The sequence below is a fragment of the Taudactylus pleione genome, unplaced genomic scaffold (genome assembly GCF_031769625.1).
Source record: "Taudactylus pleione unplaced genomic scaffold, aTauple2 ptg000016l, whole genome shotgun sequence".
Taxonomy (NCBI): domain Eukaryota; kingdom Metazoa; phylum Chordata; class Amphibia; order Anura; family Myobatrachidae; genus Taudactylus; species Taudactylus pleione.
Genome location: NW_028284418.1, coordinates 51314838 through 51330511, shown reverse-complemented (window position 1 = coordinate 51330511; position 15674 = coordinate 51314838). Strand labels below are relative to the sequence as shown.

The window sequence follows — 15674 nt, the reverse complement described above, 5'->3', positions numbered from 1 at the left end:
GTAAAATTATTGCTACACTAAGTGGAGTCCTTTCTTAAATTATAGGTTTTGACAGGGCTACAGTGAAGAGTCAAATGTTTGAATGGGATGCAGTTATAATACCGTCAGTCGGAATGCCGGTACCGGAATCCCGACAACTGTCAGGATTCCAGGGCTGGCATCCCAATGGTAAGTACTGGGGTTAGGGGGAAGGTTAGGCTTAGGGATAGGCACTCGGGAGGGAGGGGGGGGTAGATTTAGGCAGCGGGGAGGGAGGGTTAGAGTTAGGGGTAGGGAGAGGGGAGGATTAGGATATTGACCGACAGGTATAAGTATCTTAACAGGATGCCGGTGTTGGGATTCTGACCTCCGGGATCCCGAGCGCCGGCATCCCACACCAAACCCATATGAATGTATTTTACATTTATGTGTGAAAAGGGAAGATTTTGGGACTACTTACAAATTAGATTTTGTTCAACAACATAGTATGTCTACGTTTTACGGTTATTAAAATTACATTAGTAATTATAAGGTTTCCATCAATGTTGACTGTGCGAGTGTGGTATGTAATGTCAAAAATTCAGATTTTCGAAATTCATTATATCAACAAGGTCAGAATGTCGACACTGACAAAAAATGTAAACCTGCTCAATATTTCCACATCGTGAATGTCGATGTCATATTTTAGCCTAACCCTAACGGGAGCCTAACCCAAACTTCATATGTTGACATTTTAAACATGCGGACATGGTGACTATATCCCAACTGTGCAAAGGCTCCTTTATAAAAGCCACAACTGACACGGATTGGTAAGATTGATTGCTATTTATTGCAAGCACAATCAATCACTAGACCCAGTAAAACAAACAATACTAACAGGATGCCCACTTTACAAATTATAACTATACATTCTTCAGGCTACAAATGGAGCAATAAGCTATGGTGTTTGTTTGTACTTATACTATATACTGTACAAAAGTGTGTTACAGATCAGAATTGTGGTAAAGAGAACATACTAAAGTAACACATGATCAGTAATGAAAAAAAGAAATAAAAAAAAAAGAAAAGAAAAAAAGAGTTCTGATCCATCAGTATTCTTGAGGACCGGACTGACTGGTTTTAAATTAATAAGACAGAGAGCTCCTTCATTGAGGCAACTGAAGACGCCAAGTTGAATATGTTTAACTTAAAAAAAATAATTAAATTAGTTGTCTATTTTGGCCACAAGATATAGAATGCCCACATTACAGCCATAAACTATGATGCTTTCACAAACCAGGGAAAAAAGGCAGAATAATCATTCTCCCTTTATCCAGAGATTAATACCATCACTCCCACAAGGGATGTGTAACCTAGGGGTATATTTACTAAAGTGAGAGTTTTTAGATGTGGGGATGTTGTCCATAGCAACCAAAATGTAGCCATTATCTTCTAGAAGGAGCTAGTTAAATGTTAAGAAGAATCTGATTGGTTGCTATGGGCAACATCTCCATTTCTAAAAACTCTTACCTTTAATAAATTTACCCCTTAGTGTTTATCCTATTAATGTCATACCTATCTACTTTTTTTTCCTCCTCGGGAGAAGCTTTGGGAGTAGAAACAGGTGGGCGGTGATGGGGGTGGGACCTGGCTTTTTTGTGTCATTAAGACTCACCCCCTCACTGTAAATTGTAGCAAATGCCAAATATTTAAATAGGAAGTGGGGCCAAATGACGTGATTCTTATAGAACCTCACCATTAAGCTCTGCCCCTATTTGCAGATTGCTGATCCCCATTCTCCCCGTTCTGTTGACAGGTTTGCAGGAGAAGTGCCTACTCTTCCGAGGGTGGGTGGGGGGGGGGGGGTGAAGGCAAATATGATTTACGTTCATAACTTCCTAGCCATAATAATTAACAATATAAGTACAAATGATTTATAACAATACATATATAAAACAACTTGCTTGTCTGAGTCATACTGTGCACAACTAACAGTGCCAGTAATTTGTAAAAGTTTGGTTGAACAACTAGAGGCGTATAACACTATAATACTAATTCAGTTAGTCACCTCAGCCAGACAATGCTGCCAAAAATTGAACAGTTACACTGGTAGCTGAGAAAAAGGACAGAAAGACAGATTTAAGCACAATAAGACCGGCAATAAAAATATAATAATAATAATTGTTTTCTTGTTAAGAATTGTTCACCAAATAGTTTTCCTAAGTGCATACAAAGTGCAAGCATAAAGGCATTAATCCAATTACAGCATTCTGCTATTTCAATTCACACCTTAGATTGTTAATGCGATGGTTGTTCTATACGTAGGTTGTCTTCTCTATGAAATATATATTGACAGATAGCTGCGAGGTTGGTGTGCTTACATGGAGTTGTAAAAACGCAGTTTCTATACAAAAGGACAGACAGGGTCCCATGAAAAGTTTGATCCCTTACTAGTCACAATGTAAACAATCCCTGTTAGCTCTCTGTGACTCATGCTGCAGAACATTTTCCTTGTTGGGGTCTCGCTGGGAGGATTGGAGTGTTCGTACTAAAATCACAAATCCCACAGTGGCACTACTGTTAGAGTATGTTAATGACATGCTGGTTTATGTGACTGAACCTTCAGCATATGTTCTAGTGATCAGAAATAAATTATATATTTTTTTAAGCTTTAAAGGGGTTGTTTTTTTTTTTCTTCCAGAAAATTAAATGGAGGCATAACCATGTACCACAATCCTTTTTATATAGATATACAGATGTGGACAAATTTGTGTGTACCTTTCCATGAAAAAAAAAACATTTTCTCTGAAATTTCTTGAAACTGGCAAAAGTAATTGGCATTCATCATTGTTTATCCCATATTTAATAGAAATTAGAATTAGATTTTTTATTCAAATATTTTAAATAATAAAACAAATGAAAATGGCATGGACAAAAATAATGGGACCCTTAACCAAATATTTTGTTGTACAACCTTTAGAGGCAATCCCTGCAATCAAGCGATTTCTATAGCGCTCACTGAGACTTCTGTAAGTGCAACCATTTAGTTTGGCCCACTCTTCCTGAGCAAACTGCTCCCGCCTTCTCAGGTTTGATGGGTGCTTTCTCAAGACTGCATGCTTTAGCTCTCTCCATAGATGTTCAATAGGATACAGATCAGGGCTCATGGAACTCCACTTAATAGCCAGAATAGTAAAATGTTTTCTTCTCATCTATTCTCAGGTGCTTTCAACTGTGTTTTCTGGGTCATTATCCTGTTGGAGGACCCATGACCTGCAAATGACACAGAGCTCTGTGACACTGGGCAGTATGTTTTGCTCCAGAATGCCTTGATAGTCTTGAGATTTCATTGGGCCCTGCACAGATTCAAGGAACCCATTGTCAGACACAACAAAGCAGCCCCAAAACATAACTGAGTTTCATCCACGTTTCACAGTGGGAATGGTGTTCATTTCTTGGAAAGCTTTATTTTTTTGTTCACAGTGCTTTACCCAGGGCCGTTTTGATGGGCACTACATCCGGCATTTATCTTACACAGCCTATCCTGGCTTGCAGATGAGCTCACTGAGCAGGGCCACCTCCACCACCACCTCACTCTGCACTGGAGGCAGACTGCAGTCATTGTGGACAAGCAGCCTCCACCTCTCCTCTGCAGAGAGGCAGTGGGTGGAATGCTTGGGGGGCAGTTGCAAGGATGCCACGTGTTGGTAACCTAAGAGTTAGTTGGTAACAAGTGTTTCTCAGATTGCTGGTGGTCTGGCAAGAAGATCTGATGCTGCGTGTTAGACTCCTGCTGCCCGCATCGCAGATACAAGTGCTGCATCCTATTTAAACCAGATGCCTCCTGCTGCATTAGCATATTAGTTTACGCTACTGCACAACTGCTTCCCTGCATCTGTGCAATACTGTACAACTCTGAATAAGGCCCACAGGACAGATATGTGCGACTTCAGTAGGACTATGTAAAAGATGACTATTTCCAGATGGATCAGAAACGTAATCATACAGGCAAACAACAAATGTGTGTAGGGTACCACACATATGGAGAGTCCACAAAATATGTGCAATGGCAACATCTTGGGCAAAAAATGCACCTTTACAGGTGCTTTTGTGATGAAACTCTGCAAGGGAACAGGCAAGACATCTATCCATATCTTCACTAGTCAAATGCATATATTGTCTCCCACTGTCACATGAGACATGTCCTCCACACAATCACTTAAATAAACTCTTAATTATGCTGTGCATGTGGCATAGGGCCATATTCAATTTGAAACGAAAAGGCGGCTATCGGCGATAAATTATGACGTTAATTATTATGACGTAATTTTCATTATCCCCGTATTCAATTTCAAAGCCTTTTCGCCGATGCAAAAAGTATTTGGAAAAAAACGGGGATAACTTTTCACCACCAGGTGGAGAAAAAAAAAAAGTACAGAATTGGGGTTTAGGGGTGCAGGCTTAAAAAAATAAAAATAAATAAATAAATAGGCTTCACCCCTGAGAGAGTCCCCTAAAAAAGTTCTGTGTCAAAAAAAGGTAATAAAAAAATGGGAACAAGTTTGAAACTAGCAAAATTAATTCAGGGGGGGTTCCTAAGTATGCGGCTGTTGTTTTCTTCATTGCGGGTAGTTGTGGCAGGTGCATTTTTGAAGAATTTTAAAAATGCACCTTAGGGACTTAAAAATATGCTTGCACCCATTTTCATGTATCCCAAATTTGATGCACCTTGTTTTTTTTTTGTAAAGAAAAAAACCAAGTGCTCTTCTTCACCCCTCCTTCCCCGTCGGAAAAAAACACCTGCCGCGGCTAAAAACCATACCTACCTTCCGCTGGCCAAAACATGGGTACCCATAATGACCCCCCATGTCAGGACATCATTAGGAGGGTCCCTGAATGCTTTCCCGAAAATTCCAGATACTTACCTTTCCGCCGGGTCCCGTTTTCGCAGCTTTCAAATTGAATACGGGGATAAAGCGGGTGCGCACCCGATACTTTATCCCCGTAAGACTTCCGATGTGGAGCGAAAAGTCCAGCACGGACTTTTCGCTCCAATATTGAATACCCACCTTAGTCTTCTTTGTAGTCTTCCCCTCCTACAGTGTATTGCTTGGGTACTTCCAATTGTAATGGCTACCATGAAAGATTGAAAAAGAAAAAGCCAATTTCATGTTAATTTTTCTTGAAATATTCCATGACAATCCAATATTGTTCAGGATGTTTTTCAGAGACAGCTTGAAAAGTTACCCTAAAACACAGAGGAAGATGTGGAACTACATTATACAATATCTGGGGTGTTTTTAGTTAGAATTTCTCAACCTAACTTAGAAAAGAAGCTACTCATTATAATAGCTGTCATGGATTGTTACGATAAATAGCCGGTTTTAAAATAATTTTTTCACTTTAAAAAAATAATCATCATCATTTGGGCAGTATTTGGATATATCCAGGGAACAACTAGAGTTTCTAAGGATTGTATAAAACTATTGTTGATTCTTTCGGCTGTAGCTAAAAAATGTACCCTCCAACAAAGGATTCATCCTACCCCTCCTTCATTAGCCATGTTAAAGAGAAATTATTTTATATCTTCAAAATGGATTGGGTTGACTCTTCCCTTCATAAGTAAAACAGAACAATTTTTTTCAATTTGGGAACCCCTTATTTATAATTTAAATATTGATATTAAAAAGACTGATACAACATTGTTTAAATAAACACAATGGTATGAAACTAGAATGCTTCTACAAGACCCCCCAACTACCTATAGTTAAAGATAGTGATGGCCTTGTGTCGCAGTGTGCCAGACACCGGCTGTTAGTTAACGGGTCTGGCGAAGCTGGGGACCTGGCCATCGACAGGCAGCAGGCGTGCAGCCCCCAGCACCCGCTGCTGACAGCCTTGATCATGGCTCTCCCCTTCCTCCCCCCATGGGAGATCTGGAACACAGGCAGCCGCAGCTCCTATATGGACGCGCGCACCGTCCGGTGTAAAATGTGTAACTCGCCAAATGTGACATCACGTTTGGCGTGAATTTTGAATATAAAGTTTATATAAGGGGGTTCGTGAGCATTATCCAGTGCCAGAGTATAGGCTCCCAACCATACTCCAGCGTTCCTAGTGATCCTTACTGCTCGTTCCTGACCTTAGCTTTATTCGTGACCTGATTCAGTCTCTCCCCTGGTACAGTGCTTGATATTCTGGTTTTGAGCTTGGCTAATCGCTGTAACCTGTTTATGTCTGATCTTTGGTACTGTCTTGTCGGGAAGCAATCGGGAAGCCGACTGCCTATATACCGGCAGCCGGCTTCCCGACTGTCTTATCCCGGCAAGGGTGAAATGCCGGGGCGTCTTGATGTAGACGCCCGCATTTCCCCGACGCCGGGATACCGGTGCCCGGCATCACGATCGTAGTGATGCCTGGCGCCGCGAGCAGACAGCCACGGGGGGGGGGGTGGAGGGTTAGGTTTAGGGCTCCCGAGGGGGAATTAGGGCTGGGCACCCCCACGGGAGGGTTAGGGTTAGGCTAGGGGGAGGGAGGGTTAGGGTTAGGCACCCCCGGGGGGGACTTAGGGTTAGGTAGCGGGGAAGGGGGTGGTTAGGGTTAGGCACTTGGGGTGGAAGTTAGGGTTAGGCACCCCTAAGGAGGGTTAGGGTTAGGGGGGTTAGGTTAGGTTAGTGGATACTTACCTATCCAGCGCTGTTGGGCTTCCGCTGCGTCGCACTCTGCTCCGTCGGGCTGCCGCTGACGGGAATCGAACCGCCGGCCGCATCATACCCATTCCGTCTTGTCCATTTGGTTCTGACCCAGCTTGTCAACTATGGTGTACGCTTTCATCGTATGCCGCTCCATTCCAAAATACATCAACACCTGTAGTAGGGAACAAAGTCTGAGGGCCGCGACTTGCATGTCAGAAACAGCCAAGCCCAAACCTCCTTGCGGGGGTCTCTGGTGAATACCACCAGTACGTTAGACTAAGTGTCTCAGTACTTGTTCGCGCCAATCACGAAATACGAGCTAGCATCCATTATCCTTCCGTGAATTGTGACACCTAGGGCCTGGGCACACATGGCTCATTTCTTCTTCCCATCTTACCTGTGTCAATTTTGCACTTGATTTTTGTTTGTTATCTGCTTTTTGATGTAAGATAATTTTGTACTTTTTGATACATGATGTAACTTTTGTCCATTTCACTGCTGCCTTCATACTGTGAATATAATACACTTTTGTGGCACATGTATGTTATCCTATACTGAATTCATTATTTTCTCCTTGTTGACTTCAATGAAAATATTTTTGAAAAAAAATCATTTAATCAGATTCATACATATCGCTCCTATTTTTATTCATAATAAACCCAATGCAATCAGGACCTGTTGACACTAAAATAACTCTTACAATCAGACTCATGTCCGACTGGATCTAATTGTAGTGCTTGGTAAATAACAGCAGAATAACTCATTCAGCAAGAACTCAGGCCAGCATACAAGGAGGAAGTGACATCACATAGTAACATTGCTGGAACTTTCCACAACGATGCAGAAGAACTAAGCAGCTCCTGTACCAAAGAAACAGCGTTGAGATGTTAGGAACCAAACAAAATGGACCACTTGCACTACTAACTGTCAATTACGGCTGTCAAGTAGGGCAGACATACCATTTCAAACCCAACACCATGAGTTGCATCCACATTCTACTTTACCCAAGGCAGGGTTTCGACTTCCAATAATCTTTGCGTAGCACACATGGGAGCTAATGTAATAGGGTGCGATCTGGTGCCGCTGCGGGAAAGCCTGCAAGTCTTCCCATATTTTTAAGCTTGGTTGGTTTTGACTTTAAAATGATTGCAGCTTTAAAAATGCGGGAAGATTCGCAGGCGTTCCCACAGCGGCACCAGATCGCACCCTATTACTTAAGCCCCATTGCATACAATATACAGACATACAGTTATCAAGGGTTTTAAATTGTGTATTCCTTTTTGGACTCGTAATCCCGAAGAAAAATGTATAATAAATTATTAGCCAAGGTTCTGCCCCTGTATATTAAGATACACCTTGAGCATGTATACTAAATAAAATATGTTGCTACTGAACTTCCAACTGCTGCAGTCTTTTCAAATAAACATAACACCACATCAACAAACTGCATTACTGCAAACAAAGTGGTTACATTACAGAAGAACTGGCAGCCACATAATGCCTGGGTGACTGTGTTATAGAACAGAATTTCTGAAGTTCAGGCAGTAAGGAGTCGAGGGACCGAGCACTTTGTATCCATTTCTGTATATTAGTAAAGCTCCCAGTGTTGTATTCAAATCAACCTTGCTAATGAACTTACCCATCATACCCAAGCACTTTCTCCCCAGCTATGCATAGCCACACAGAGAAAGCCCTGCATTTTCTCATACAGAAGGATAGTAGAAGAGAAGCACTTTGCAATTCTAAAATTAAAGTAACAATCCTATAAAAATATGAGGTGTGTATTTTATTTCTTTAACCACTGTGACAGACTAAAAGAAGCTTCGTTATTACAATGTTTCCTTGGTTTGGTTTCTGCATGCATCTGCTACTTATTTATAGGTCTGCTGTTTCCAGTAACTACCACTGCAACAACAGGCAGAGAATGTAGTGAGCAGACAGGCTTTGGAATGCCCCTCTGAGTCAGTCTGCACTATAAAATCCTTCTCCTTCTGTGCCATCACAGGACATGTTGAGAATCTGAGTGTGTGGGGCTGTCAGCCATACTTTTCTGCCCTCCAAAGCTTTCGAAAAAGGAGAAAATGATTTGTAGGGAGGACCACTAACAAAAAATACTATCACATGCATGCTTAAAACTTAACAGAAAAACTATGAAAAAATTTAGGTGTGTTTTATTAAACATAAGAAGAGTCTTGAAAGTCACCATTTCTCCATGGCTTGTTTCATCAGTAGTAGTCCCCCCTCTGCAGTGTCCCCAGTAGTAGTCCCCCCTCTGCAGTGCCCCCAGTAGTAGTCCACACTATGCATTGCCCTCAGTAGCACCCCCATATGCAGTGCCCTAAGTAGCACCCCCTCTAATACAGTTCCCCAGTAGTGGCCCCCCCATACAGTGTCCCCAGCAGTAGCCGCCCCCACCTAATGCAGTTCCCCCACAGTAGTTCCCCAAACTATGCAGTGCCCCCACACTGTCCCCATGGGGGTAGCAGCCACCCACCCTATGCAGTGCCCCTTTAAAAAAAACCGCAACTTACCTGATCCACGCTCCTGCCGACGACCGCCGCTATCCACTATGGGAGAGACATCAATACGTCTCTCCCATCACCTGCTGCGGGGTGAGCCGGAAGGCGGAGCTCATGAGTGAGCTCCAGCCGACTCACTCCGTGGACGACGCAGCAGCCAATGAGAGTCTGTCTGACTCATCGGCTGCTATAACAAACATACAGCCGCCGCTGGCGGCTGTGTGTTTGTTACTCTGTAGTGTGGACCACGCTCGCGGTGTGCACTACAGGGCCCGGGGGTTGATGAAAATCTGGTTGCCATGGCGACCTGGCCCCCGGGTTTTGTCGAGCCCTGCACTACAGTGTGACATAATGTGGGGGGGCACTACTGCGTGACAATGTGGGGGCAGCACTACAGTGTAACATAATGTGGGGGGGGCACTACTGCGTGACAATGTGGGGGCAGCACTACAGTGTGGCATGATGTTAGTACAGGTGTAGTGGTCTCATTTACCCACAACTAATCAGCATTGCAAGGGTTACTGGGTGGCGCACCACTACCTATCTGCACTACTCTCTGACCCCTCCTTACCAAACACGATCTCTCTGCACTACCTCCCTGACCCCTCCATACTCACCACTACCTATCTGCACTACCCCCTAACCCTTCCTTACCAAGCACTATCTCTCTGCATTACGTCCCTGACCCCTCCATACTCACCACTGCCTATTTGCACTACCCCCTGACCCCTCCATACTCACCACTACCTATCTGCACTACCCCGACCACTCCATACTCACCACTACCTATCTGCACTACCTCCCTGACCCCTCCATACTCACCACTACCTATCTGCACTACCCTATGACCCCTCCTTACTCACCACTACCTATCTGCACTGCCTTCCTGGCCCCTCCATACTCACCACTACCTATCTGCACTACCCCCTAACCCTTCCTTATCAAACACTATCTCTCTGCATTACGTCCCTGACCCCTCCATACTCACCACTACCTATCTGCACTACCCCCTGACCCCTCCATACTCACCACTACCTATCTGCACTACCTCCCTGACCCCTCCATATTCACCACTACCTATCTGCACTACCTCCCTGACCCCTCCATATTCACCACTACCCCCTGACCCCTCCTTACCAAACACTATCTCTCTGCATTACGTCCCTGACCCCTCCATACTCACCACTACCTATCTGCACTACCCCCTGACCCCTCCATACTCACCACTACCTATCTGCACTACCTCCCTGACCCCTCCATACTCACCACTGCCTATCTGCACTACCCTATGACCCCTCCTTACTCACCACTACCTATCTGTACTACCCTATGACCCCTCCATACTCACCACTGCCTATCTGCACTACCCTATGACCCCTCCATACTCACCACTACCTATCTGCACTTCCTCCCTGACCCCTCCATACTCACCACTACCTATCTGCACTGCCTTCCTGACCTCTCCATACTCACCACTACCTATCTGCACTAACCCCTGGCCCCTCCATACTCACCACTACCTATCTACACTACCCCCTAACCCTTCCTTACCAAACACTATCTCTCTGCATTACGTCCCTGACCCCTCCATACTCACCACTGCCTATCTGCACTACCTCCCTGACCTCTCCATGCTCACCACTACCTATTTGCACCAGCCTATCTCTGAGTTTTCATACTAAGAGCCGAATTCAATTGATTATTCCCCCCTTCGCACCCGACGGAGCTATTCTATTGTTGCTCCTGTCGGGTGCGATCAGCTGCTAGCGCTCGATTTCAGCTCGCAGCCCCAAAGGAGTGCGGGCTGAAATCGGCGAAAACTGTCCTGTTTGGGCGCCCAAACGGCACTTTTCGTGATCGCGCCCAGCTCTTTGGTCGGGGTTAGCGGTTTTACGCGGCTAAACCCGACCACTTGGGTGCGATCAGCGTGAAACGCTGGCACAATTGAATAGCGGCCCGCGATCTCCTGTCACTTTAGATGGGAGATGCGGGCCGCAAAATCAATTGAATTCCGCCCTAAGATGCCATAAGTGCCGCACGTTTGCACTGTACATTCTTTTTGTGAGGGCACCGGCAGCAGTTAAACATTGTCAATGGGAGTTCCAGACCAAGGACGGATTTATGTATACAGTATACATGTTTATATTACACACACACACCCTCCAGTGACTGGCCACACCTCTTTGTGGGCCTCTATTATTGCATTCCCCTGTGGGCCCTTCATGCTCCAGTCCGCCACAGCACACAACTCTGCATAGCCTACACAGTTCTGTCTATATGTCAGTTCAGTCACAAGAGGAGATGCAAATGAATCACCCGTAGATGCATGCGCTTGGCTAAGAAGTACTCTGCTAAAAAAAAAAAAAAAAAAATTAAATAAATAACATTGCTCAAAAAAAAAAAAAACACCCGATTCATCCACAAAACAGACCTGTGCGCAACTCTGCTGTGGTCCTAATGTGTTGCGTCTGCACTGTAACATCCTCCCATCTGCCAGCACATGTTGAGTACATTGGCTACCATATTTGATTGCTATCCAGAGAGGTTTTGAAAAGGAAATAATGATTGGTCAGAGGAGAGCTAAGAAAAAATATATGGTGCATGCATATAAGGTATCTTGACATTGAAAGAAAAAAAAACAACCTATGTGGGATTGCAGCTTTAATCTTTGAGTTTATACAATTTGCATACATACAGTAGGCAATGTAAAAGCTAAATTCCTGATACAAGCCATGTTTATAAACAGTACTAAGAAATTAGGAGCTTACACTGTCTGCCATTAATCTGCTGCCATCACAATATTAGAAATTACGTGGTCGTATCTCATCCAGTCTTTAGCTAGCCTGAGGTGCGACGGACCAAGATCACAGTTAATTTTATCATAGATTTGGTGCAACTAGAACAAAGTAGTTTAACCTCATTTGACACTGAAGAAACTGTCATTTATGGACTGATTAAACTTTCTCTCTTATGGTGTCATTGGTTTCCCATCTCAAACTTGGAGAGCAATCATGTGCTTCATTCTTCATATTAAGAAATACAGAATAATTTTATGTGATATTACAGTAGGTGGTACATGCTTACTTTTCATTTACAAATCAAAAGAACATTTGCAAACAACCTTGAACCGTTGTATTTAGCTGTTAATTCTCATATATTTACCACAAGGATATTCAGTACGTAAACTCTATTAGAATCACAAGATTAATTAAATCACATGTGGAAATCAGGTTGGGTATGGGTTCCTGGTGGTCAGAATACAGACAGCAGCATCCGAACAGTCAGAATCCCAACAGCCATAGTTAAGTATATTATCACTAACCATAACCTTCCCCTCCCCGCACCCAAAACTTAACCCGCCACCTTAGTGCCTAACCCTCCCCTAACCCCAGATACTTACCTTCGAGTTGCCGGCAGTCGGGATACTGGAGCCAGGATCCCGATGATGAATATTATACAATGAGATTGGCTGCATAACAATTAGATGCATACTAGTGCTTCTACTTACCACCTGCCAGTCACATACACAACAGACAGTCTCAGGGGGAGGTGTCTCCTCCCCCTGGGACTGCCAGTCTGGGCTGCTATTAGCAGAGAGCGGTTTCCAGTGGGTATTTCGTAGCTTTTCCGCCAGCCCTACCCGGCTCCTTGGGGCTGCAGACGATGCAACCCTTTGGAAGCTGGTCATTTGAGCATGCGCGAAGCGGCACCCTGCCACTACTGCGAATGCGCAGGTCCCGGCGCCTGTCAGTGATTATGCAGCAGGCGCCGGGACCGAGGCAGGGTAAGTGATTCTCGGCGGTGGCAGCCCCCCTCATCAAAGAGGGTAGGAGCTGCCGCTGTTGTGTACCCATCTTTATAGTTCTATAATAAAGCAGCCAAATCGCTTGGTGTATAGCCATCTAAATTACTTATATTCCCATTTACAAGTAAGCTACTACACTATTAGGTACTTATCTCATATCCATCTATAAAAAATGATACATGCTCAGCACTCACCTCATTACAGTTAAAACTTTAAATTTATTTAAATTCAGGCAATGTTTGTTCCAAAATATTGCAATAATTTGTTAAACCAGCCAAGTCTGTCATTATAATATTGGTCCCTGATCTAAATTAGGTGACGTGCAGCTGAGGTGCCCTGGGCCATACATACATAATGCTTTATTTTAAACACTTTCTGCAGGACTCCTGCTACAGCACACTATGCTGTGTAACTATAAGTCCCAGGATGCACATCTGATGAATACTGTATTCTGTTAACCCTGCAAGTTCAGCCCACCACACTCAGCATGAATCCCGGCCACTGCAGCCTACATACGATAGTAGTCAGAGACATACAAACCTCACGGTATACTTAGGGCACAGGCTGGGTGAGAGACATACAAGCAGCCCAACAGTATATACTTAGGGCACAGGCTGGGTAAGAGGCATACAACAAGCCCCACAGTATATATACTGAAGGCACAGGTTGGGTGAGAGGCGTACAACAAGCCCAACAGTATATACTGAGGGCACAGGTTGGGTGAGAGGCGTACAACAAGCCCCACAGTATATACTGAAGGCACAGGCTGGGTGAGAGGCGTACAACAAGCCCCACAGTATATACTGAGGGCACAGGTTGGGTGAGAGGCGTACAACAAGCCCCACAGTATATACTGAGGGCACAGGTTGGGTGAGAGGCGTACAACAAGCCCCACAGTATATACTGAGGGCACAGGTTGGGTGAGAGACATACAACAAGCCCCACAGTATATACTTAGGGCACAGGCTGGGTGAGAGGCGTACAACAAGCCCCACAGTATATACTGAGGGCACAGGTTGGGTGAGAGGCATACAACAAGCCCCACAGTATATACTGAAGGCACAGGTTGGGTGAGAGACATACAACAAGCCCCACAGTATATACTGAGAGCACAGGTTGTGAGAGAGACATACAACAAGCCCCACAGTATATAGTGAGGGCACAGGCTGGGTGAGAGACATACAACAAGCCCCACAGTATATAGTGAGGACACAGGCTGGGTGAGAGACATACAACAAGCCCCACAGTATATACTGAGAGCACAGGTTGTGAGAGAGACATACAACAAGCCCCACAGTATATAGTGAGGGCACAGGCTGGGTGAGAGACATACAACAAGCCCCACAGTATATACTTAGGGCACAGGCTGGGTGAGAGGCATACAAAAAGCCCCACAGTACTTTATATACTTAGGGCACAGGCTGGTTGAGAGACATACAAGCCCCACAGTATATACTTAGGGCACAGGCTGGGTGAGAGACATACAAGCCCCACAGTATATACTTAGGGCACAGGCTGGGTGAGAGGCATACAAAAAGCCCCACAGTACTTTATATACTTAGGGCACAGGCTGGTTGAGAGACATACAAGCCCCACAGTATATACTTAGGGCACAGGCTGGGTGAGAGACATACAAGCCCCACAGTATATACTTAGGGCACAGGCTGGGTGAGAGACATACAAGCCCCACAGTATATACTTAGGGCACAGGCTGGGTGAGAGACATACAAGCCCCACAGTATATACCTAGGGCACAGGTTGGGTGAGAGGCTGCAGCACTGCTGCCAGCAGCAAGTGATGCTTCAAACTACCCGGCTAACTATCTGCCCCGCACCGTTAGGTGGGAGAGTACCAACACCAGAAGCCGGCAGATAGAGCAGGGACAGACAGCATGCGGGGAGAAAGTTACCTCTGCACCGGGACCAGCAACTGCCGCCACTCCGACTCTCACAGCCCACGGCGGCCACGGCTGAGGTGTCAGGTCACGTGTCAGCGCCGGGAGATGGGGGGGGAGCGCGCGCTCCGGGTGACTCTCTCAGTCAGCTCGCGCGTACCCCCTATAACCCGGCTGCCTCCTCTTAGGCGTCCTGTATACGGCGCCCAGTGCTGATCACTCTGCTGGTTCATGTGCATTGCTGTTATTGTTATTCTTAATTTACACTAATACCTTTCATATGATGTTGTCTGATATAGTTGTCCTTTCCTGTAGCCCAATGCATTGTGTACTTCTCGTATATAACTATCCAACTATGCCACAAAGTGGTGTCATGTAATAGTTGTCACACTTGGGGCATATTCATTATCCGGTTGTACACCTGACAATTATAGTTTCTTATAGTGACAGTAATGGTGAATACACACGGAGCGATTTGAACGATAACAAATCGTAATCGTTGAAATCGTTCATTTTTAGGACCCTACAAACTCACCAACGACCTGCGGTGCGTGGTCGATATCAACCATCGCCTGTGCATGCAGGTCAACTTGCTCGATATCGAGCAAGTTACTATAGGTACCCGTGATTGTTGATCGCAGGTCGTTATAGTTGTTGGTAGATACATGGTGTGCTGCATGATCGATATCGATCGTCCAGCACACCCAGGAGATTGAACAACGATATCGTTATCGATCATGCCGTGTGTGTGCACCATTAGAAATGAAATATCGCTGGGATGTATGCAAAATCACATCCAGGGA

The 15674-nt window shown here is 44.8% G+C and overlaps 1 protein-coding gene across 1 annotated transcript in view; it reads right to left on the bottom strand.

Moving 5' to 3' along the window:
* Positions 1-14985, bottom strand: part of PLCE1 (phospholipase C epsilon 1) — a 415545-nt gene extending 400560 nt beyond the window's left edge. The window contains exon 1 of the mRNA XM_088476428.1: positions 14887-14985. The gene's annotated coding sequence lies outside the window, so the exon portion shown is untranslated. The remainder of the gene's footprint in view (positions 1-14886) is intronic.
* Between the last annotated feature and the right edge of the window lie 689 nt (positions 14986-15674).